Source organism: Balaenoptera physalus, assembly GCF_965194825.1.
Source record: "Balaenoptera physalus genome assembly, chromosome: 13".
NCBI classification, from domain to species: Eukaryota; Metazoa; Chordata; class Mammalia; order Artiodactyla; family Balaenopteridae; genus Balaenoptera; species Balaenoptera physalus.
Window position 1 is genome coordinate 99,950,745 of NC_138892.1, and position 26,322 is coordinate 99,977,066.

At 37.5% G+C, this 26,322-nt stretch overlaps 1 protein-coding gene across 1 annotated transcript in view; it reads left to right on the plus strand.

Moving 5' to 3' along the window:
* Positions 1–26,322, plus strand: part of CLEC12A (C-type lectin domain family 12 member A) — a 340,991-nt gene that overhangs the window by 91,621 nt on the left and 223,048 nt on the right. The window lies entirely within an intron of this gene.

Sequence of the window (26,322 nt, forward strand, 5' to 3'; positions counted from 1 at the left end):
AATAATCACATGACTCTTCGTTCTTTTTTTTTTTTTTTTTTTTTTGCCCATTCCATTATGGAGTGTAAATCACCATGAAAGTGCACTCATCATAGGAGAGGTCAGAACATAAATGTTTAAAGCAACACTTCCTTCCTAAATTACTAGCCATTCCATCTCAAGATATCTGAATTCAATGAAACTTTGTGGATAAGGCAAGTGCGTAGGTCCTACTGTTTGTGTAGTCGGTCAGCACAGGTTTTGAATGTGCTCAGAGAAAGAGCTTTCTTCTTAAAAGTATGGACTAATTTTTATTTTCATACTCCTAAGATGGTTGTACATGTTATTTCAGAGATGCAAAAAAAGCTACATCATTTTAAAACAAACAATAGAAATGAGTTAAAATTATGATTCAAAGACGTTTAAGTTGTTGTTGAATAAACAATGGACGAGACTGAAATTTTACCCTATATTGAAGCTAAGTATTAGAATTATGGTTGCCTATTCATCTCTAATCTCCTGAAGTGCAAAACATGAACGTAATAAGCCTATTTAAATGTCACATCACCAGGTAAGAACGTTGAATACATATATTTTAGTCATGATTATGACCATTTCATTTTCACAAAAATACAGGGGTCTATATTTTAATGTTTAATAATGATCTATTTTTATTCATTGTAAAATTTCCTAAGAGTTTTATACACTTTTTTCTGAAAACCTAAATTTTATGTTGTGTAATTAGCTAAAGCACCTATTTCAGTTTTATAATGAGTATTTTAGAGTACAAGTAGTAACCGAATAATTTGTTCTGATTCCATTCAATGTCTACCAATCAAATTAAGTGTTCAGCTTAATTGTGAAGTATTTCTCACTGTCTTCCAAAGAAAACAGTGTGATACCTGGCTTGAGAAAATATTGATTCATCTCTACCCTTTAACTGAAATACACGGGAATTCTGACAATCTGGGGATAGAGACCCCAGCTCTCTATCAAAAATTTTGCTTCATTAGAAAGGAGACAACATCTGAATCTGTTCCCAGCAACTCTGGACCAGAACTGTGTCCCAGAGAAGGGAGAGACAACGTCAGAACGAAATGAAGAAAGAACTCATAATAAGATAAAAATTTGAGCATGGTCGAGCAGGATAAATAGACTTGGAAATATGGAAGTGTGGTTACTATAAAGTAAGAAAGAGTAACAGAACTACCTCATATCAAAACCTAAATAAGACAGGAAAGAATTCAACAAGCGTATTTTCTCTTCTTACCCTTTTCTAAATAAAATATAACATTCATACTGAAAAGTAATAAAATCATAAAGTTTAATACTTATCAGAGGCAACACCTATGTGACTACCACCCCAGTCAAGAAATAGAACATTTCCAGGATGCTCAAGATTTTCCCTCATTTAACCTCCCAGTTCCTACCCTCTTTCTCCTTCCATATATGACCACCATCTTGACCTCTAACACTGTAGGTTAGTTTTGCCTGTTTTTGAAATGTGTACTAGAATACTATAATATAAACTCTTTTGTGTCTAGTTTATTTTGCTCAAGTCCTTGTGAGAGTTATCCAAGGATGCCTCTCCATCTTATTGACAGTAACTAAGCTAGATGCAAATTACTACTGTGACCCATGGATGACACATTGGTTGACTTAAATCCGTGGGGACCCTACTTGGATACTGAGGTGGGGTCAACTTTACTCAAAACAAAATGGCGAGCAATGATTATCTAATGGAAATTTTGAGACGCTGAACTTCTAGGATGAACTTTGGAAAGTAGTGACCCCTATCAATAATGTTTCATGTTTGTTTTTGGTTTTGTTTTGCTATTTTCTCAAGATCGGTCTTTCTGAATGAGTCTCCCACTGATCTACGTGTACAAGTTCACTTGGAAGCACAGTGAAAAGATGAGAATGATCTTCTTGTGTACCTATTGTCATCAATTAGAGTACATATTTAGGGGTGTTGTGTTCAGAAATCTTCAAGTCCAAATTCAGCAGGAAAGAATGTTATAATAGAGGCACAATGGGTTCTGTGAGCTTTGATTTGAAAACATTAGCATATCCACCATCTCTGAATTTACTGTTTCTGATGTGGAAAGAACCTCTTGTTAAAGAATATAACAGAATTTGCTTTAGTGAAAGAACTAGCAGTGTAGCTGAGACATAAGAAGGACAGGAAGATGAGGATAGTTAGTGCTAATACCAAGGGAATAAATATACTGTCTCCTGTTAACCTCTCATTTTTCACTTTTTATTTTGAAATGAATATAGATTGATAGAAAGCTGTAAAAATACACAGTACAGGGAGATCCCTTGTAACATCTTACATAACTAGAGCACAACATCAAATCCAAGATATCAACATTAGTACAATCTATAGTCCTTATTCAGATTTCACATGCATTTATTCACTTATGTGTGTGTATATATATATGTATATAGTTTTATGTAATTTTATCACATGTGTAAATTCATGTAAACACCATCACATCTGTTTTTGTAGTCTAGAAAATAATTACCACCAATTATTTTGTTACTATGAAGTAAGGTTGTTAAAGGCAAGATAAATAACGGAAACTTTACCCTTGTTTATTAATTTTCATTTTAATGAACTGGTTCAGTAGGGGAGAATTTTAACATTTAATGAGCACACATAACATGCTTATTGTAGTGCTGAATGTGTATGTCTTTCCACCTTAGGATGACTATATATATATATACACATATATGTGTATATATATATATATTTAACATCTTTATTGGAGTATAATTGCTTTACAATGGTGTGTTAGTTCTGTTTTATAACAAAGTGAATCAGTTATACATATACATATGTTCCCATATCTCTTCCCTCTTGCGTCTCCCTCCCTCCCACCCTCCCTATCCCACCCCTCTAGGTGGTCACAAAGCACCGAGCTGATCTCCCTGTGCTATGCGGCTGCTTCCCACTAGCTATCTATTTTATGTTTGGTACTGTATATATGTCCGTGCCACTCTCTCACTTTGTCACAGCTTACCCTTCCCCCTCCCCATGTCCTCAAGTCCATTCTCTACTAGGTCTGTGTCTTTATTCCCGTCTTGCCACTAGGTTCTTCATGGCCTTTTTTTTTTTTTTCCTTAGATTCCATATATATGTGTTAGCATACTGTATTTGTTTTTCTCTTTCTGACTTACTTCTCTCTGTATGACAGACTCTAACTCCATCCACCTCATTACAAATACCTCCATTTCATTTCTTTTTATGGCTGAGTAATATTCCATTGTATATATGTGCCACATCTTCTTTATCCATTCATCCAATGATGGACACTTAGGTTGCTTCCATGTCCTGGCTATTGTAAATAGAGCTGCAATGAACATTTTGGTACATGACTCTTTTTGAACTATGGTTTTCTCAGGGTATATGCCCAGTAGTGGGATTGCTGGGTCGTATGGTAGTTCTATTTTTAGTTTTTTCAGGAACCTCCATACTGTTTTCCATAGTGGCTGTATCAATTTACATTCCCACCAACAGTGCAAGAGTGTTCCCTTTCCTCCACACCCTCTCCAGCATTTATTGTTTCTAGAATTTTTGATGATGGCCATTCTGACCAGTGTGAGATGATATCTCATTGTAGTTTTGATTTGCATTTCTCTAATGATTAATGATGTTGAGCATTCTTTCATGTGTCTGTTGGCAATCTGTATATCTTCTTTGGAGAAATGTCTATTTAGGTCTTCTGCCCATTTTTGGATTGGGTTGTTCGTTTTTTTGTTATTGAGCTGCATGAGCTGCTTGTAAATCTTGGAGATTAATCCTTTGTCAGTTGCTTCATTTGCAAATATTTTCTCCCATTCTGATGGTTGTCTTTTGGTCTTGTTTATGGTTTCCTTTGCTGTGCAAAAGCTTTTAAGTTTCATTAGGTCCCATTTGTTTATTTTTGTTTTTATTTCCATTTCTCTAGGAGGTGGGTCAAAAAGGATCTTGCTGTGATTTCTGTCATAGAGTGTTCTGCCTATGTTTTCCTCTAAGAGTTTTATAGTGTCTGGCCTTACATTTAGGTCTTTAATCCATTTTGAGTTTATTTTTGTGCATGGTGTCAGGGAGTGTTCTAATTTCATACTTTTACATGTATCTGTCCAATTTTCCCAGCACCACTTATTGAAGAGGCTGTCTTTTCTCCACTGTATATGCTTGCCTCCTTTATCAAAGATAAGGTGACCATATGTGTGTGGGTTTATCTCTGGGCTTTCTACCCTGTTCCATTGATGTATATTCCTGTTTTTGTGCCAGTACCAAACTGTCTTGATTAGTGTGGCTTTGTAATATAGTCTGAAGTCAGGGAGCCTGATTCCCCCGGCTCCATTTTTCGTTCTAAAGATTGCTTTGGCTATTCGGGGTCTTTTGTGTTTCCATACAAATTGTGAAATTTTTTGTTCTAGTTCTGTGAAAAATGCCAGTGGTAGTTTGATAGGGATTGCACTGAATCTGTAGATTGATTTGGGTAGTAGAGTCATTTTCACAATGTTGATTCTTCCAATCCAAGAACATGGTATATCTCTCCATCTATTTGTATCATCTTTAATTTGTTTCATCAGTGCCTTATAGTTTTCTGCATACAGGTCTTTTGTCTCCTTAGGTAGGTTTATTCCTAGATATTTTATTCTTTTTGTTGCAATGGTAAACGGGAGTGTTTTCTTAATTTCACTTTCAGATTTTTCGTCATTAGTGTATAGAAATGCAAGAGATTTCTGTGCATTAATTTTGTATCCTGCTACTTTACCAAATTCATTGATTAGCTCTAGTAGTTTTCTGGTAGCATCTTTAGGATTCTCTATGTATAGTATCATGTCATCTGCAAACAGTGACAGCTTTACTTCTTCTTTTCCGATTTGGATTCCTTTTATTTCTTTTTCTTCTCTGATTGCTGTGGCTAACACTTCCAAAACTATGTTGAATAATAGTGGTGAGAGTGGGCAACCTTGTCTTGTTCCTGATCTTAGTGGAAATGGTTTCAGTTTTTCACCATTGAGGACAATGTTGGCTGTGGGTTTGTCATATATGGCCTTTATTATGTTGAGGAAAGTTCCCTCTATTCCTACTTTCTGCAGGGCTTTTCTCATAAATGGGTGTTGAATTTTGTCGAAAGCTTTCTCTGCATCTATTGAGATGATCACATGGTTTTTCTCCTTCAATTTGTTAATATGGTGTATCACGTTGATTGATTTGCGTATATTGAAGAATCCTTGCATTCCTGGAATAAACCCCACTTGATCATGGTGTATGATCCTTTTAATGTGCTGTTGGATTCTGTTTGCTAGTATTTTGTTGAGGATTTTTGCATCTATGTTCATCAGTGTTATTGGCCTGTAGTTTTCTTTCTTTATGACATCTTTGTCTGGTTTTGGTATCAGGGTGATGGTGGCCTCGTAGAATGAGTTGGGGAGTGTTCCTCCCTCTGCAATATTTTGGAAGAGTTTGAGAAGGATAGGTGTTAGCTCTTCTCTAAATGTTTGATAGAATTCACCTGTGAAGCCATCTGGTCCTGGGCTTTTGTTTGTTGGAAGGTTTTTAATCACAGTTTCAATTTCAGTGCTTGTGATTGGTCTGTTCATATTTTCTATTTCTTCCTGGTTCAGTCTTGGCAGGTTGTGCATTTCTAAGAATCTGTCCATTTCTTCCAGGTTGTCCATTTTATTGGCATAGAGTTGCTTGTAGTAATCTCTCATGATCTTTTGTATTTCTGCAGTGTCAGTTGTTACATCTCCTTTTTCATTTCTAATTCTACTGATTTGAGTCTTCTCCCTTTTTCTCTTGATGAATCTGGCTAATGGTTTATCAATTTTGTTTATCTTCTCAAAGAACCAGCTTTTAGTTTCATTGATTTTTGCTATTGTTTCCTTCACTTCTTTTTCATTTATTTCTGATCTGATCTTTATGATTTCTTTCCTTCTGCTAGCTTTGGGGTTTTTTTGTTCTTCTTTCTCTAATTGCTTCAGGTGCAAGGTTAGGTTGTTTATTCGAGATGTTTCCTGTTTCTTGAGGTAGGCTTGTATTGCTATAACTTCTCTCTTAGCACTGCTTTTGCTGTGTCCCATAGGTTTTGGGTTGTCATGTCTCCATTGTCATTTGTTTCTAGGTATTTTTTGATTTCCCCTTTGATTTCTTCAGTGATCACTTTGTTATTAAGTAGTGTATTGTGTAGCCTCCATGTGTTTGTATTTTTTACAGATCTTTTCCTGTAATTGATATCTAGTCTCATAGCGTTGTGGTCAGAAAAGATACTTGATACGATTTCAATTTTCTTAAATTTACCAAGGCTTGATTTGTGACCCAAGATATGATCTATCCTGGAGAATGTTCCATGAGCACTTGAGAAAAATGTGTATTCTGTTGTTTTTGGGTGGAATGTCCTATAAATATCAATTAAGTCCATCTTGTTTAATGTATCACTTAAAGCTTGTGTTTCCTTATTTATTTTCATTTTGGATGATCTCTCCATTGGTGAAAGCGGGGTGTTAAAGTCCCCTACTATGATTGTGTTGCTGTCGATTTCCCCTTTTATGGCTGTTAGTATTTGCCTTATGTATTGAGGTGCTCCTATGTTGGGTGCATAAATATTTACAATTGTTATACCTTCCTCTTGGATCGATCCCTTGATCATTATATAGTGTCCTTCTTTGTCTCTTGTAATAGTCTTTATTTTAAAGTCTATTTTGTCTGATATGAGAATTGCTACTCCAGCTTTCTTTTGATTTCCATTTGCATGGAATATCTTTTTCCATCCCCTCACTTTCAGCCTGTATGTGTCTCTAGGTCTGAAGTGGGTCTCTTGTAGACAGCATATATATGGGTCTTGTTTTTGTATCCATTCAGCCAGTCTGTGTCTTTTGGTGGGAGCATTTAATCCATTTACATTTAAGGTAATTATCGATATGTATGTTCCTATTCTCATTTTCTTAAATATTTTGGGTTTGTTATTGTAGGTGTTTTCCTTCTCTTGTGTTTCTTGCCTAGAGAAGTTCCTTTAGCATTTGTTGTAAAGCTGGTTTGGTGGTGCTGAACTCTCTCAGCTTTTGCTTGTCTGTAAAGGTTTTAATTTCTCCATCAAATCTTAATGAGATCCTTGCTGGGTAGAGTAATCTTGGTTGTAGGTTTTTCTCCTTCATCACTTTAAGTATATCCTGCCACTCCCTTCTGGCTTGCAGAGTTTCTGCTGAAAGATCAGTTGTTAACCTTATGGAGATTCCCTTATGTGTTATTTGTTGTTTTTCCCTTGCTGCTTTTAATATGTTTTCTTTATATTTAATTTTTGACAGTTTGATTAATATGTGTCTTGGCGTGTTTCTCCTTGGATTTATCCTGTATGGGACTCTCTGCGTTTCCTGGACTTGACTGACTCTTTCCTTTCCCATATTAGGGAAGTTTTCAACTATAATCTCTTCAAATATTTTCTCAGTCCCTTTCTTTTTCTCTTCTTCTTCTGGGACCCCTATAATTCGAATGTTGGCGCGTTTAATGTTGTCCCAGAGGTCTCTGAGACTGTCCTCAGTTCTTTTCATTCTTTTTTCTTTATCCTGCTCTGCAGTAGTTATTTCCACCATTTTATCTTCCAGGTCACTTATCTATTCTTCTGCCTCAGTTATTCTGCTATTGATCCCATCTAGAGTATTTTTAATTTCATTTATTGTGTTTTTCATCGTTGCTTGGTTCCTCTTTAGTTCTTCTACATCCTTGTTAAATGTTTCTTGCATTTTGTCTATTCTATTTCCAAGATTTTGGATCATCTTTACTATCATTATTCTGAATTCTTTTTCAGGTAGACTGCCTATTTCCTCTTCATTTGTTAGGTCTGGTGTGTTTTGACCCTGCTCCTTCATCTGCTGTGTGCTTTTCTGTCGTCTCATTTTGCTTATCTTACTGTGTTTGGGGTCTCCTTTTCACAGGCTGCAGGTTCGTAGTTCCCGTTGTTTTTGGTATCTGTCCCCAGTGCCTAAGGTTGGTTCAGTGGGTTGTGTAGGCTTCCTGGTGGAGGGAACTAGTGCCTGTGTTCTGGTGGATGAGGCTGGATCTTGTCTTTCTGGTGGGCACGTCCACGTCTGGTGGTGTGTTTTGGGGTGTCTGTGGCCTTACTATGATTTTAGGCAGCCTCTCTGCTAATGGATGGGGCTGTGTTCCTGTCTTGCTAGTTGTTTGGCATAGGGTGTCCAGCACTGTAGCTTGCTGGTCGTTGAGTGAAGCTGGGTCTTGATGTTGAGATGGAGATCTCTGAGAGATTTTTGCCGTTTGGTATTATGTGGAGCTGGGAGGTCTCTTGTGGACCAGTGTCCTGAAGTTGGCTCTCCCACCTCAGAGGCACAGCCCTGATGCCTGCCTGGAGCACCAGGAGCCTTTCATCCACACGGCTCAGAATAAAAGGGAGAAAAAATAGAAAGAAAGAAAGAAAGAGGATATAATATAGTGAAGTAAAATAAAGCTATTATAAAGCAAAGCTATACAGACAAAATCTCACCCAGAAGCATATACATATACACTCACAAAAAAAGGAAAAGGGGAAAAATTAATATATCCTGCTCCCAAAGTCCACCTCCTGAATTTGGGATGATTCGTTGTCTATTCAGGTATTCCACAGATGCAGGCACATCAAGTTGTTTGTGGAGTTTTAATCCGCTGCTTCTGAGGCTGCTGGGAGAGATTTCCCTTTCTCTTCTTTGTTCGCATAGCTCCCGGAGTTCAGCTTTGGATTTGGCCCCGCCTCTGCATGTAGGTCGCCTGAGGGCGTCTGTTCCTGCCCAGACAGGACGGGGTTAAAGGAGCAGCTGCTTCGGGGGCTCTGGCTCACTCAGGCGGGGGGAGGGAGCGGTGCGGAGGAGGCGGGGCGCGCCTGCGGCGTCAGAGGCGTCGTGACGTTGCACCAGCCTGAGGCGCGCCGTGCGTTCTCCCGGGGAAGTTGTGCCCGGATGACGGGAGCCTGTCCGTAGCGGGCTGCACTGGCTCCCGGGAGGAGCGGTGTGGAGAGTGACCTGTACTCGCTCACAGGCTTCTTGGTGGCGGCAGCAGCAGCCTTAGCGTCTCCTGCCCGTCTCTGGGGTCCGCGCTGTTAGCCGCGGCTCGCGCCTGTCTGTGGGGCTCCTTTAAGCGGCGCTCTGAATCCCCTCTCCTTGCGCGCTGTGAAACAAAGAGGCAAGAAAAAGTCTCTCGCCTCTTCGGCAGCTGCAGACTTTTTCCCGGTCTCCCTCCTGGCTAGCTGTGGTGCACTAACCCCTTCAGGCTGTGTTCACGCCGCCAACCCCAGTCCTCTGCCTGCGATCCGACCGAAGCCCGAGACTCAGCTCCCAGCCCCGCCCGCCCCGGCGGGGGAGCAGACAAGCCTCTCGGGCTGGTGAGTGCTGCTCGGCGCCGAGCCTCCGTGCGGGAGTCTCTCCGCTTTGCCCTCCGCACCCCTGTGGCTGCGCTCTCCTCCGCGGCTCCGAAGCTTCCCCCCTCCGCCACCCGCAGTCTCTGCCCGCGAAGGTGCTCCTAGTGTGTGGACACCTTTCCTCCTTCACGGCTCCCTCCCACGGGTGCAGGTCCCATCCCTATTCTTTTGTCTCTGTTATTTCTTTTTTCTTTTGCCCTACCCAGGTACGTGGGGAGTTTCTTGCCTTTTGGGAGGTCTGAGGTTTTCTGCCAGTGTTCAGTGGGTGTTCTGTAGGAGCTGTTCCACGTGTAGATGTATTTCTACTGTATCTGTGGGAAGGAAGGTGATCTCCGCGTCTTACTCTTCCGCCATCTTCTCCCTGCCCCTCGTTTCTTTTTATGGCTGAGTAATATTCCATTGTATGTATGTGCCACATCTTCTTTATCCATTCATCTGTTGATGGACACTTAAGTTGCTTCCATGAGGATGACTATATTTAATCCTAGTGAATTATTTTGTTTTTGTTTTTGTTTTGGCCACGCAGCATGCAGGATCTTAGTTCCCCAACCAGGGATCAATCATGTGCCCCTGCAGTGGAAGCACAGAGTTTTAACCACTGGACCACCAGGGAAGTCCCTCTAGTGAAGTATTTTGATATTTAACTATTTTACTGATGCAGAAATTTATTAATACACCAGAAATTCTCTGTGCAATACCTTCTTTAATGTGACGATCACACAAGTATACCTAGCAATAGAAAATCATTTAAATTTCTCCCACGTCTGAATAATCTTGTCCCAGATCCTGACGCCATTTAAAATTGAGTAGCTGGCCTCTTATTGGTCATTCATTTCCACTGATGAAAGTTTTCTAAGAATTAATTAGGATTGTTCTTCAACAGGTCTTGCTCTGGCCTTCTGTAAGAAGTAGAGATGATCACCTTGTAGCTCCAATCAAGTGAGAAATATTTGCCATTGGTGAGAATCTGATTTTCAGTTCTTGTTCAACATATTATTTTAATTTGACCTCTGACATGTTACCCAATATCTTTATAATTATATTATTGGTTTTGGATACTGCACTGTTGTTTTTACAAGTATGGTATCACTTTACTGTTACAATTTTAACTGACAGTTACAAATTCAATCATAGATATTGACCAGAGACATTACACAAGAAACTGTCCCTTTTTTGCATGAAGTTAAAAGTGCCAAGAGTACTGTTTCCCATCAAAAGAAATAAAAGGATAAACAAGCAATAAAACCACAGCGGCAATCAGTTCTGCATCTGGTTTAGGAATAGCTTACTCAGACTCAAGTGAAAGAAATAAAACAATGTGAACATTTTGGACATATCTAGATCTTTCTTAGCACTTGACTCTGCCTAATAGCTATTTTATGAAGTGAGATGTTTACAGAGAAAAAGAAGCATTCAAATAATAGTGATCTAACAGGTAACATATATTTTGGATAAAACATTGGCATTCTCTGATTGTTTAGGGTTGGGAGAGGTTTATAAAACCAGAGTGAAGAGAACGTACAATTTGTTTCAAAATTTCTTAATGTTGGCCCTTAACATACATCTCTTCTAACTGATAAGCCGCATCACCTGAGAATTAAGCAAAGTGTAAAAACTTCACGGAAGAGCTGCAAAGAGTTTGCTCCTTGGCGGCAGCTGCGGCTTGTCTTTCCCCACGTAGCTGGAAACAGTGTCTCTGTGGCGAGCTGTTGGAGAGTCTTTGGGTTATCACTCAAATAACACCCCAAAGGTGACAAATGGGTCGCTTTTTGAAATCTAAAGCACAAGCATTTTTTTTACTAAGTGTCATTAAAATGCACTGAGCCTCTTTTTTGGCCTTTAGGCAAAAATATCTACATTGAAAAGTTCTATAGTCAGAATCTGTTAATGAAAAAGCCATCGAGAAAAAGACAGGGGAAGTAAAAGGATTCTCTAAGAATAGTAAGAATCAGTACCCGAACAGGAGATTATTCAACTCGGTAAAAACCTGTCAGTTTCAAGAACGTAACGTTTAACTTTTGCGCTAAGCGCTCATCCAGTGATGAGTGTCAATTTACACATTTCCAAGCTCCACTAGCCTGAAATGAATCTGAGAAAAAAGATTCACATAAAGGATTATTGTTAAAATTTTATAATTCATTCTTTAATTCTTTAGTCGAGATGTGGTCTATAATTCATTATATATATTACATTTAATAATTATCTGTAAAATAATTTTGGGGTTTATGCCAGTTTTGTGCTAGATATTTTGCATGATTTACCTTTATAATCTTCATTTACCCTATGTTATTAATAGCATTATTTCTTAAATTTCATAGTTGAAGACACAGTTTTATCAAAGAAATATGCTCCAAGTCAACTAGATAGCAATGGCTGAACTGAGTCTTACTAAGTTTTGTCAGCCTGTAATAGATAAAAATGTGGAGAGTCACTTAGCATAATTGTAGGAGAATATATGTGATTTTGCTTCAACTATCCTGGTAATTTTGAGTCTTTATTTGGTTTTAGATACATAAATAGCCACCGATGCATTGGATATTATTACATAGTAATTACATATATTTGCATATTTATATACTATACATACTACACGCATAATTGACTATGAACTATCTGATTGTTCTTATGGAGGTAAAACCCAGATTTAGACAAATAATTAAACCAAGTTCTTACCATAATTTTGTACAACTTAAGGTCGTTTTTAAAGTCTTAGCAAGCTTTCAGTTATATGCTTTGTTTCCTAATTTCCCTGATTTCATGCCTTCTGTCTCCTAAGAAGCATAATTTAATTTTTAAAAATATCTGTCTGTATACACTAATATCTATTAGTGAATTTTATGATACTTTCATATATAAAATAATTCACTTGAAGAGGATATTGGCACCAAGCTGGGTGGTCCTTGTTAGAATTTATTTGGATTTGTTTGAAGTTAGATTTCATGGTGGAAATCTTACCTTGCTCCCTCCTTCTTCTATTTGTGTGTGCATGTGTGTTTATATGTGAGCATGTTTGTGGGTGTGTATGTGGTAAGAGAGGTGAGAAATCTTTGACCAAAAAGATTGAGTGCAAAGATGGAAGTAAACATTATAATTTGGCTGTAACACTTAAAGGATATTTGCTATTCACTACATGTGAATATTATGTTTACAGTGTTCCAACAGGCACTAGGGGTAGAATGATATGAATATATATTACATCTTATTTTAAGGTCTATGTCTACTGAAAAGGTTAGAAAATTATAGCACATTTTATCAACAACATCAGAGAGGTGCATATAAGAATTTAGGTACTATAAGTCTGCTACATGACATAAAGTAGAAAATATAACATGTCTTGGTTGAGAAAAACTTTCTTTGTTATACTAAGGAATTTGATTGTATCCTGTTCCCTTAGGATAGTGGAGAATTTTTACATCATATATATGAAGTTTTGTAATTTACTTGTTTAATATGATTTTTTCCTGGTTATAGACTCCTTCAAGGGTTGAAAACTAGAAAAATAAGAGGACCAGAAATGGCCTGTATTCTGTTTACAAGCATACCTCCTATAATTTCACTTTGCTTTATTGCACTTCGCAGATACTGTGGGTTTTTTTTTTTTTTTTTTTTTAACAAATTTAAGGTTTGTAACCAGCTTCAACATTCCCTTAAATCAAACCCTAGTCCAGAGTAAGGCCCTAACTCTCTCCAATTCTACGAAGGCTGAGAGAGGGAGGAAGCTGCAGAAGAAAATTTGAAGCTAGTGGAGATTAATTTATGAGGCTTAAGGAAAGAAGCTGTCTCTATAACATACAAGTGCCAAGTGAAGCAGCAAGTGCTGATGTAGAAGCTGAGGCAAGTTATCCAGAAGATCTAACTAAGATAATTATAAGGTGGCTACACTCAACAACAGATTTTCAATGTAGATGAAACAGCCTTATATTGGAAAAAGATGCCATCTAGGACTTTCATAGCTGGAGAGAAGTCAGTGCCTGGCTTCAGAACTTCAAAGGACAGGCTGACTCTCTAGTTAGGGGCTAATGCAGCTGGTGACTTGAAGTTGAAGCCAGTGCTCATTTATCATTCTGAAAATTCTAGGGCCCTTCAGAATTATGCTAAATCTGCTCTGCCTGTGCTCTATAAATGGAACAACAAAGCTACAGGCTTTGTGACAGCACATCTGTTTACAACGTGGTTTACTGAATATTTTAAGCCCACTGTTGAGACAACTGCTCAGAAAAAAAGATTCCTTTCAAAATATTCTTGATCACTGACAGTTCACCTGAGTCACCCAAGAGCTCTGAAGAAGATGCACAATGAGATTAATGTTGTTTTCATGCCTGAAAACATAACACAACACAACATCCATTCTGCAGCCCAGGGTTCAAGGAGTAATTTTGACTTTCAAGTCTTATTGTTTAAGAAATCTATTTCACGAGGCCTTGGCTGCCATAGACTGTGACTCCCCTGATGGAACTGAGCAAAGTAAATTAAAAACCTTCTGGAAAGGATTCACCATTCTAAATGGCATTAAGAACATTCATGACTCATGAGAAGAAATGAAAATATCAACATTAATAGGAGCTTGGAAGAAAATGGTTCCCACCCTCGTGGATGACTTGGAGGGGTTCAAGACTTCAGTGGAGGAAGTAATGGCAGATGTGGTGGAAACAGCAAGAGAGCTAGAATTAGAAGTGGAGCCTGAAGATGTGACTGAATTGCTGCCATCTCCTGTTAAAACTTGAATGGATGAGGAGTTGCTTCATATGGAGGAACAAAGACAGTGGTTTCTTGAGATGAAATCTACTCCTGGTGAAGGCGCGGTGAAGATTGTTGAGATGACAACAAAGGATTTAGAATATTATAAAAACTTAGTTTATAAACCAGCTGCAGGTTTTGAGAAGATTGACTCCAATTTTGAAAGAAGCTCTACTGTGGGTAAAGTACTATCAAATAGCACTGCATGCTGCAGAGAAATTGTTTGTAAAAGGAAGAATCAATTGACGTGGCAAACTTCACTGCTGTCTTATTTTAAGAAACTGCCACGGCGACCCCAACCTTCAGCAACCACGACTCTGATCAGTCAGCAGCTGTCAACATCGAGGCAAGACCTTCCAGCAGCTGAAAGATTATGATTCGCTGGAAACTCAGATGATGGTTAGCAATTTTTAGCAATAAAGTATTTTTTAGTTAAGGTATATACATTGTTGCTTTAGACATAATGCTATTGCACACTCAATAGACTACAGTGTAGTGTCAACATAACTTTCATATGCACTGGAAAACCAAAAAATTCATGTGAATCACTTTATTTTGATATTTGCTTTATTGAGGTGGTCAGGACCTGCAATATCTCTGAGGTATGCCTCTACTTTCTCCCAGGTCCTTTAAATTTAGTTAATTCTCTTTCTGTTCCCAGTAATTAACACGAGAAGAAAGTGAATGTTGGGTGTTGTTATTCCACTATGGAAAACTATGAGAAATTGATGAAAATGTGGAGGCGTCTAAGAAAAGTATCACATCCTTGCTCTTTACTTGGTCCTGCCTTTAAAATAATGTGCTAAATGTTTTGAAACTACCATTACTTAATCTGAGTGATTTTCACACTTCCTCTTCAGCACTCTAGAGAGAACAGAATCATATTTTCTCTTGTATAAAAATCGTAAGATTTTTATGGATACAAAGTAGGAACAGCTTTCATGAAAAAGTGAAGCTGATATCTGAATGTGTTAAAAATCAACTTTGTAAAAATAAATCGCTATTTTAAAGATATTCTATTATTAAATGATTAAGAGTTTACCCAACTATTACATTAACAAGCATCAACATTTGCTTTGAAGATCTTTCAAGCCAAAACTGGTTTCTTGATTTAAGAAATGATTGCTGAATGCCTACTAAGTGCCAAACACAAAAAGAAAACAAAAATCTTTGCAAGGTGGTATTTTAATCCTATCACAGGAGCCTAACAATAAGACCACTCATGTGTAGAAGAGTTTGTCAGATGGAGAAATATAAAACAAAGAAGGAGGATTTGAAAAGCTGTACAAGTATGAAGTATGATAAAATTTTGATTCAGACAGTGAAGCAAAGCCACACTGTGAAAGAGACAACTCAACAGACTGGAAAAAAGTGAATAAGCAAGTCGTACAGCTTGGCACCCACAGTTGAGGTGCTAACATTCATCTGGCTCCTTTACTAAAATAGACCTCAGAGTGTTACTAGGAAATGTATAATCCAAACCTGGAAGTGCTTCCTTATTCTAAATTTAGCTCTCCTGGAAAGAATGGCTAAACTTCAGTCAAGAGTCCTGAATTATTTTGTTTTCCTTAGAGAATGTTAAGTTAATTTTTAGTTTGTTTCCAAAGCAGATGAATCTACTTTTAATCAGAAATATCCAACATCTGTACTCCAACTTTTTGACAGAAAATATAATCAACAACTTTCTGATGCTTTACTAGTAACAAAATGTCAGTTACAAAAATAAAAATAAAAATAAAAAGAAATGATTGTGGAGGGGAATGTGGGCTACAATTGATATGTTTCCAAAATTTTGCCAATTTCTACTTTACATTAAGCTTAACAGACAGACAAATATCCTTACAAGGCACAAAAATTAGTAGCCAGAGGATGGCAAGGTTTTACTCCGGAGTACTGTCTACAAGAGTAATAAAGGACTGATTAGGTCAGCCTGACCGAACCTGAAATACAAAGAAGGGAAAAGTTACTCACATTGGTAACCCCTACCTGCTTCCAGGGTTGGATATATTCACATACTTCCAGCAGAGATCTGTCATGCCCCTCTGGAAATGCCAGACTATTTGTCCTTTGCCCTGATTGAAGAGCTCAAGAAGCACCTAGGATTCACTATTCTAGCCCCAAAGAAAATTCCAGGAAATATAGGAGAGTGGCTGCACGTGAATAAGAAGTGGGCCAGGGTCCCATAATTTCAGAGCTGGAATACAGTGCAAACATAGACAAGCGTGAGCAAAAGTATGGTAAGAGTGGCCCTATGGGTGGGTATGAACACTAGATGCCATCTTGGAAATACAAAAGTGTTTCCAAATTAATGTCTGTACAATTGTGTACAGCAGTCAGCCATCTCAGTGAGCTGTGCTTGGGAAATCTGCAGTGAGATGCAAGCAATGTCTTTCGTGGCTGCCACTATTAAATTTATCTACATGCTGGCAGTGACAACAACGCAGTTAGTTCAGGTTACAACGACCAGCGTAAGTGGAGTTACAGTGGCTCCTTTCTTATTAAAGACATAGGAGTCTTCAGTCAGGCACCAAGTAAAGTTCTGAAATAAACTTTTAGGGTCCCCTTGCTCTGTTTCCTTCCTGGAGGCATAACATGGTTTGAGAGGGACTAATCTGTCTCCTTGTGGACATGGTATTTGTTGGCTCTTCTGTTTCAATAGTTGAGATTTTAAGCAAATTTACTGTGTTGGATTTCTATATTTCAATAGATCCTCCACTCCATGATTCTGTAGTCCCAAGATATAATTTCCATGATTACTCTATCATTGACCATCCCATTCCACTGAATGCTAATCATTGTTCCCCCAAAATAAGATGCTTCCCACTTCCAAAGTGGATGCAAAAAATACTTGTTCCACTTCCAAAAGAGTAGTTTCTGTCCCATGTTGGGCACTAATGGTCCAGTGATGAAATAAGACAAACACCACAAATGGCACATGATACAACTCAAAGGAACTCAAGGATAGTAAGATGCATTGTGGTGCCCCAGACTCTGGTTATACGATACAGAGACTTTGCTAGGCTCAACGGAAGCCACTGTAGCTAGTGCTACAGGAAAGGGATCCTGGTTTCATGTAGATTCATGGGAAAAATGCTAACGTGGAATCAGAGGATAAGACCTCCAAACACAGTTAAATAACTAACCAGTATGTGATCCAAAAAAGGTCAAATTTCCAGGTTTTAGTTGCAGCAGTTCTAGAGTGAAAGGATTAGATTTAAGTCAGTGATTTTCATAATTTTATCTTTTAGGGCAGAACTTTTATATAAATAAAATTTTAAGTAGAGATGTAAACAAATGAAATGCACAGACTCCAGAAGTATTATTACTGAGGCTAGGGGTACTTTCCCATTTAACTTCCTCCACACTTGCCTTTGAAGATCTAAGGTTGATTTTTAAAAAAAAATAGAAACAGTTTATTTATGTGATGAAACATCCATTCTAACATTCAAAATTTATGATTTTCAATACTCACAATTTAGTAGATATGTTTGAGCTATCTTCTCATTTCCAGATTTTTTTTTTTTTTTCCTGAACCAAACCAATCTCATGAAAAAGTCCATTTTGGTTGAATTAAATCCTACAGAGAATCAGAATTCATAACACTATGGATAGGTTTGGAGTATGTTTTACTATCTTTGCATCTCCTGCACCTAACATTGAAGGGCAACAGCAGATGTTCAACTTCAGTTTTCACACTTATTGACACATGACTAAGTTGATAACTGATTAATGTATGTGGCAGGTTGTTACAATATGACCTTACCCCAAAGAATATCATCTTCTTGTATTCATGCCCTTGTGTTGTCCCCTTTCACTTTGAATCTGAACTGACCTGTTACTTGCTTTAACCAATAGAATGTGGTAGATAGGATGTTTCTCAAGTTCCCTAACCAAGTTAAGAGGCCTTGAGGCTCTTTCTCTCTTGTGAAGAACTAAGCCACCATGTAAAGCAGTCTGCACTATCATGCTAGAGAGGTCACACGGTAAGAGGGGTCATGGAAGATGAATGACCATGAAGGGAAAAAAGTCTTTGAGAATAAGGACCAAGGAGAGACAAGCCTCAGGCTTGCAGCCATCCCAGCTGGGGGGGCCAGACATGTGACTGGTGACATCATGGATACGTCTGTCCAAATAGCAGCCCCATGGATGACCCAGCCAACATTATATGGAACAGACACAAGAGCTATCTTGGCTGAGCCCTGCCCAACCAACCCACAGAAACATGAGAAATAATAAAATCATTATTGCAGTAAGCCATTAAATTTTGAGACTATATGAGATAAGCATGTGTGTTAAAAGGCTCTGGTCAAAGCAAAAAGCACTTATCTACTTCAAGTCTTGCTCCACTGTTTTCTCTAAGAGTTGAATATTGTTTCATTGCTTCATATACATCATTTTTACTCATGTTATCTAAAGCATTTTGAGAAATCTAACAAATTTTATCTAGTCAGGAAAGTTTAGTTTTATTTCAACTTTAATTAAAATTTTAATTTTAGTACATTCTTCGGTTCTGGTCAAATCAGAAATGAAAATATATTCAAGAGGTACCATTACTAACATATATTTAAACCTAATCAAATGTTAAATTTAAAGCAGGGGTTATGGAGAAGTCATTATTTGGAATCACTAACAGATCTAATCCATTAATCACATATTTTCTTTAACTTATCTTCTTATCTAAATGTCTTCTTGATTGTTAATCTCCAGCTTTTTTAGTCCTGCCTTTATGATTTCCCTTATGCTGTGTGATATTTCATCCTAATATGACCACTGCTGCATGCATATTTTCTCTTTTTTTTTGTTTGCAATTTTATTTCATTCTATTTTCCTTTATTTTATTTTTTACAGATATAAATATTAGATATTTTAAAAATACAATCTAATAAATTTACTCTGAATTCTAGTAGTAACTTCACACTTGTTTTAAATTATATTAAAGCATTAACAATAATGAAAAAGCATATATTAAGATTGCAGTTATGTTTAAAATATTAGCAACTTTCCAACAATAAAATTTGACATTTAATTTTTTGAAATGGGAAAAATGCAAGGTGCATTTCTGTTATTTTAGATTGTAATTTTTAGATTGTAATCCTCTCCCTCCATTGTTTTCAAATTTTTCTGAAATTAAAAAGTAATTGAAAGGCACAAGATAATGAATCAGGACGGCTTGCATGGTCAATATGTATATGTTTTTTATACAAGGAAAGAAATATCTTTTATGATAACATGTTAGTTCTGACTGGACCAACTATAGTTTGAGATAAATGATTTTCCTTCCCATTTGACCTGTTGTGTCAGTTATAATTAGTGACTCCAAGCTATTGCTGTTTTCATTTTTCTCCTTAAATACATTAAATGTGCATTAATATTTGATGTTACTGACATTTCCTCTAAATGGATTTTAACTTCTTTAAAACAAATGTTTATTTATAAAACCATTATGTTCATTATAGAGGTATAGATATTGCTTAAAAATATTAAAAAACTGAAACAAACTAGAACCAAAGCCATTCTGATAATCTCCTGAAATAACCCCTCAAATGGAGAATCATACTATGTTTATTGTTGAGAATAGCTAGAGTTTGACAATATCCTATCAGTTTTCCATAACTTACAGAGTTGTAAAATAACTTGAAGACAGTGAAAGGCACATACATATTTTTAAAATAAATATGTTATGTTAACAAATGTGTTTATTTTTGTCACTTTAAGATGTCAAATGGATATGTATGACAGTAGAAAGTTGAGTGATGTGTGCTCGTGAGTTCCTCTGGTCTTATAAAATGCTTTGTATAATAGACATTTTCTAATTATCTACCTAGTAGTTTTCTCTGGGTAATAGAAATTAGTTACTCTGGCTAAAAGTTATAATTAATTTGCATGGTTAAAACTCTATGAGAAACAGTGATGCAGAAATGTAACAGTGATGGAGAAAGTTTTTAATTTTCCAAAGATGAAGAACAGGTTTTTCCTAAACTAGCGATGTTCAAACATATTAAGTCTCTGAACCTCAGTACACTCATAAATTATCTCCTGTGGTGGTTACTTAAAGGAGTATTTCTTTTGTTTTTTTTTAAACATCTTTATTGGAGTATAATTGCTTTACAATGGTGTGTTAGTTTCTGCTTTATAACAAAGTGAATCAGTTATATATATACATATGTTCCCATATCTCTTCCCTCTTGCATCTCCCTTCCTCCAGTCACTTCTGATATCAAAAGTTCATTGCCAATTTCTGTCTAAGGCATCACTACTAATGGTGATAAAAATTCACAGATGCTGGAAATCACACACTTCTGTAGAAAAGATATTTCCCACTAGTGCAGAAAATACCAATATGGACTCTATTTGCGAAAAGAACTATTGGAATGAACATTTCTGAGATTTTGTGTGCTTATTGTACCATGTAACAGGAAGGGGAAAATGCTCTATTATTTGCATAATATTTTTTGCAAACTTTCCGTGAGACGTATGTGTTGAGCCTAATTTTCTCAGTAATTTGCATTCATGCATGTATGTATTGATGTAACAAACTCCAACAAGTACTTACTATGAGCCATGCCTCCTCTAAGTATTTTATAAATAATAATGTTTAATAACTGTACTGATCTCAGACATACCCTTCCACTCCCCCAGTGGCTCTTTCATCTAATTTCAAAACTGCAGCCTATACTGCGTATACATCTTGGTCTCTCCCAGGTTTTTAATCATCTAAAAAAACCATTGAAGTTCATTATATGAATAAAACTGAGCATAAACAGTTATGGCAGTCCCAGGACCTAAAAAACAACAAACACACAAAATGACAAAATATGTTCAAATTAAGAAATTGCTATAACCTCCTCTGTGTGACAAATTGAATTTCTATTAATCTAGTTCCAAGAGTGCAGAAAAGGTGGATAAGGGAGGAAAATTCATGTGCATATTATTGAACTCTGGCTCTAAAATAGTGTCTGTCTTGTCTTTATCTCTGTCAGGACTGCCAGAAAAAGTAGCATGAGAACAAAGGTTTTACCTGTCTTGTTTACTTCTGTATCTACAGCTCTTAGAACAATGCCTTGTCTGATTTGTAAAATAATTACCTGTTTCATGAATGAATGTCTGAGTATATAAATGGAATCAGGCAATAAGTAGATTTATAAAAAATTGAATGTCTCTTAACAACTAACTGAGGTCAGAATCAACACACCTGCCTCAGTAGCATGAAAATTGTGGCATCAGTGGGATAATCTAATGAGAACAAGGAACACTGAGAATCTAGAAAAATAGCAGCACAGAGCTAAATGAGATGACAATACAAACATACACTGTTTCGCATTCAAAACCAATTTCTAATTGATCTTCATCAGATGATTCTCCTCTGCCCTTCTTCAACCTGCTAAATACGAGACGTCAAAAGTCAGTGGCTTCAAGCATCTGATTCTGTTTCTTGTTAGATTTGTAAACTTGAGTAGGTTACAGAACCCCTTTAATATTCATTTCCATCATCTGAAAAGGTAAAACGCAATTAAATAATTTATTAGAAATGACGTGTCGATTCTGACATGACCCTGCCCCCTTGGTCAGACCTCAATCATCAGCTCAATGTGCTCTATGTGTATAGAGGGGTACTGTACAGTACAGAATATTTCCAACCGCAGATTTGCTGATTCTCGAAATAACACAGCACCTACACTAGCCTCAATGTGACCATACAATCTTCGGGTTGAGGTGAGTGGATTTTGGGCAGAGGAGGTAGCATGTCTGTTAAAAAAACAAAACAAAGACAAGAAGCTACTACAATAAAATAGTGGGAATTGAAGCAGTTCACCTGGTCAAGGAACAGAAGATAAAGCTCAAGGAGGAGAAGGAACCAAAAGTGAGGTTTACAAGCCTGGATGTGGTGATGATTATCACTTTAACTGCATCATTATCGTTCAAACAAACATGACCAGAGGAAATGGCCCTAAATTCAGAAGCATAACAGCATCTACCCACTATAAGAGGAGGAGGGAAGAGGAAAGAGCCAAACACAAAGAAAAATAACACAAGGGTCATAAAGCATCGATTAGACTGTAAATACTAGAGTTGTATTTTATATGATGTCTTTTTTTTTAACCTGAATTTTCTTCTGATAGAGCGCTTAGAGATGGATATTTTGTATATGGAAATAATGAATAAGTGAGGGCACAAATGACAACCCCTAAGCTGCGATGGGGAAAGGTGTTAAATAATACCATACAAACATTATTGGGGGTCCTGCTTATATACAACCTTGCAAAAGGAACTGTTTCTCCCTAAGTTCCTCCCTGAACCAGTGCCATGACAGAACAGTGATTGGAACAGAAAGTCTTCAAGACAGCCAATTCACATGAGAGGAAAAGAAAGCAGGAATGTGGCAAAAATAGTTCCAGAAAAAAAGGTGAATCAAACAGTCATGATTTTACTGAGTGTTTTAAAAGAAGCAAGCTATTCTTAGCAATCAGTAGCAAGACTGTACTGTACTTAAATGTCAGTTTTAGCAGGAACACGATCTAAAGTAAAAACTTATTTTACAAATAATAGAAGGTGTTTTTAAAAATAAGGCAATGCTATTCTAATGCAGGTGAACATGAGACATTGCTAGTACGGTTAAGCAGGTGACACCAATAGAGCCAAGAGAGAGAGGGAGAGGGAGAGAGAGAGGAGAGAGGAATCGAGAAATCAAGAAATCAAGCAGAATACATCAGAGACTGTTCTTTTATAAAGTGTTTTCTCGCCATTTCTTTAAAGAGTTAGAATGGAAAATTAAATGGTGTGTAAGATACAAATATAGTCCTTAATTTTGTATCCAAAATCCTTGGGAAAAATGTATTTTACGAGTCACAATTTTGTACTTTAAAATATAGTATGTGCATATACATATGTAAATTAACAGTACCAATGGAATTTGGTGGTTCACCCTATAACCAAGCACATCAATATTTCCTCAGCAAAATGCATAAAACAAAAACCATAATTAGCTTCATCCAGGTTTTGGAGACAAACTTCTAAAAATATTTTGCTTTATAGATACTTTGGCTTTCAGCATTGCGGATAAGTGGATAACTGATTAGCCACGTGTATCTCCCATGTCAGTATATGGATTAAATTATATTCAGTTCTTTCTTCAAAAACCTTTTTTCTAAAATCCCTTCCCTTCTTACTGAACCTTTCTACACATGGTTCCATATTGATAATTTATTGGAATGATCCTACCCACATGTTACAGTAAAGAAGCTGACATATAGATTAGACAAGACAGGTTCAATGAATCTCTTCACAAAATACTGTGTTAGCGAGTCATACTTCCAATTGGGTATGAGAAGTATCTCTCCCAAAATACTGTGCTTCTGTGTCCTTGGGAGACCTGGGTTTCTTCCACCCTGTGTCCGTCAGTATCCTTTTCGTCCTCCTCAAACTTCCCCTGCTCTGCTCCTGTCTCAGGTGCTGATTCCTGCAAAATACATTTCACAGTTTCCAGGACCAACCAGTTTCCAGTCAGGTTCAGTCAATGGGAGCAACTGGCTTGACATTTGGAAGGTGAGAAGTGGGGAGAAGCCTGGTGTTTTTGCTTTTCTCTACTTGCTTCAGGCTGCATCTCCTGCCATGGCTACACCAGCCATGTGGGTTTAACTCCTGCCAAACAGCAACTTCTGCCCCTTCCCAGCTCCCAGCACACACCATCCACTGTGGTCCCAGTTCTCACCAAGTGGCTCTGGGGCACCCACCTCCTCCCTCAGCTCCCCCAGCCCTGGGAATGGTCCCAGCTTTCTGTTTTTCTCATCTCTGGGCTGTCTTCTTTCTCCTGTTTGTCTTTTCAGCTCTACAACTGCTTTGTAAATATTTCTCTGTATTAAATTCCCTCCATTTAATGACCTGGCATGGGCTTTGTTTACCTGCCTGGACCCTCACCAGTGTTGCAAGCCATGCAACGTGTCCCCAGTGACACTTTCAGTGCTCTGTCACCAGAGGCTATGATTCTAACATCTTTCTTCATAACACCCCTTCCACATCCATTTCCATGCTTCTTTGCTGCCTTCTGTGCCCCTGGAAGCTGAACTCTAAAAATTGCACCACTCAGCCTTCCTTGCCCTCTGGCTTCTGGCTGGTTTCAGCCATTGGCAGGAGATCAGAAGGTGAGAGGGAAAAAGAGACAAATTATTTAATTCTCCAGCATCCTCCTTGATTGGTCATATCCTGGTAATGCCTAAAATCTGTCCCTGTGGACTCTTGTCATCTTCTGACACTCAACAGCGGAGCACAATATAATCATTATCCTGCTGCCCTACACAGTGTTGCCTAGGATAGAGATAGCTTAAAAAATCTATTTATTTTATTCATTAAGTAAAAAACCTGAGCTCTGATAAAGTGCTCTGTGGCATTTTTCCAGGATATTGGATGCTAAAAAATATTTGCCATATAATTACTAAATAAATAAACCATCTGCATTCTGATATGGCAAGTTGCATTTGTTTTCAGAAAGAATACTGGATTTTCTTCTGTGGTTATTTTTAGTTTAAGTGTCAGGCATTTGGTCAACACACTCTAGGTATGTAAAGGTGTTGCTAACATATTCACTCACTGTACATTCCTCTGAACAGAATTTTCCAACCACAGTGTGACCAGCACTTGACAGGGCATTTAGCACCTAGACCACTATTGATGTTATTGTAATGGTTCTTGGAGATTCTAAGAGGGCTTTAAGGAAAGGAGAATGAAATTTCTGATGAAAAGTAAGATTCTACTGCAGAAGATATTGAAAGGAAAACCTGTGCAGGACCAATGTTACTGGCCAAGAAGCAGTAGCTTTAGCTTAAAGGTAGAGAAGCAAATCAAAATGGAGATTTACAAACTTGGACGTGGGGCTCACTGCCACTTTAACTGTCACATTAGTGCCATTATCCCTTGAACATGCATCATGAAGGTAACATTAGCTTCAGAACAAGACTGGATTTTTCTCTTGAAGAGGAAGCAGGGAGGAATGAAAAGACATAACAAGGTGAAATAAGAGGCTGGAAAAACATTTGACGTAAGGAGAATAAGAAATAACATGAGGATGAAACAAACCACGAATGCAAGTCATACATACAACTATGTAAATGGTATAGTCCTGTTCTAAACATGTACTCCTTGGAGACTTCTTCTCAATTGGGTATATTTTGTTAAAATATTTTGTAAAGAGAAGTAATGGGCAACTAAATGCGTATATAAAAACCTGTCATACTGTTTATTTATGTAAAACAGAATCTTTTAAAATCTTGAACTTCTTAAAAAAAAATGAAATGTAACGGGGTGAAAAAAGCTTTTGGAAAACACATTCAGGCATTCATATTACAGAAGCAGAAAGCTAGACCATGCTAAAAATAATTCCTGAAACAATAAGTAAACAAAACAACCATGATTTGCAGAACTTATTGAAAGAAACAATTCATTTTTAACAATCAGTAGCAGAAACTCTATACTTAGTGGCAGTTTTAGGAAGAATATGATTTAAAATTACGGAATTATTTTGCAAATATTACTAAGAGTTTTAAAATTCATGGTCATCATGAAACAGTCTCTATGGATACACTAGAGAAGTAACAGTATAAGAAAATAAAGAGGAATCAAGACAGCACTCGTTCAGGGATTGTTTTTAAATACATGCTGTATGGAACAAGAGAAAGTAAGAAAGATAGGGTCAGACACTTCTTCTGTGTAATTTTGAGGAGGTCATACCAAAGCTCAACAATACCAGCTACCTATGGATGGTAGGGAGCGTGGAGGTCCATCAGATATCTACAATATTAGCCATTTTGAGTGGTTTTACAATAAAATGTGCACCGTGGTCAGGCTGCAAATGGTCTGGAAAGCTGAAAACCTGACACATTATTTTTATGGGGCCAAATTGGTATGGGCAGAATTGGTTGATCAGTCTAGAATAGTAACACTATTGCCTAGGTAAGTGCTGACAGCAGTGAGGTACCACTGAGAACTCCAAGAGGAGGTCAGATATCTGATATAGTTAATCTGCTGGGAGTGCTGGGGCCAATGTTCTGTGCATTTTGGTCTCCTCCCCCAGAAAAAGGTAGGATCAACTTGGGCTGGGTTCACAAGTCCGGCATGCAGTGGTTGCCTCTGAATTAGAAACAGAGTCCTATCGTTTGTGTCAGTCTACCGTGGCACTGTATTGTCATGTCCAGTAAGATAATGGATC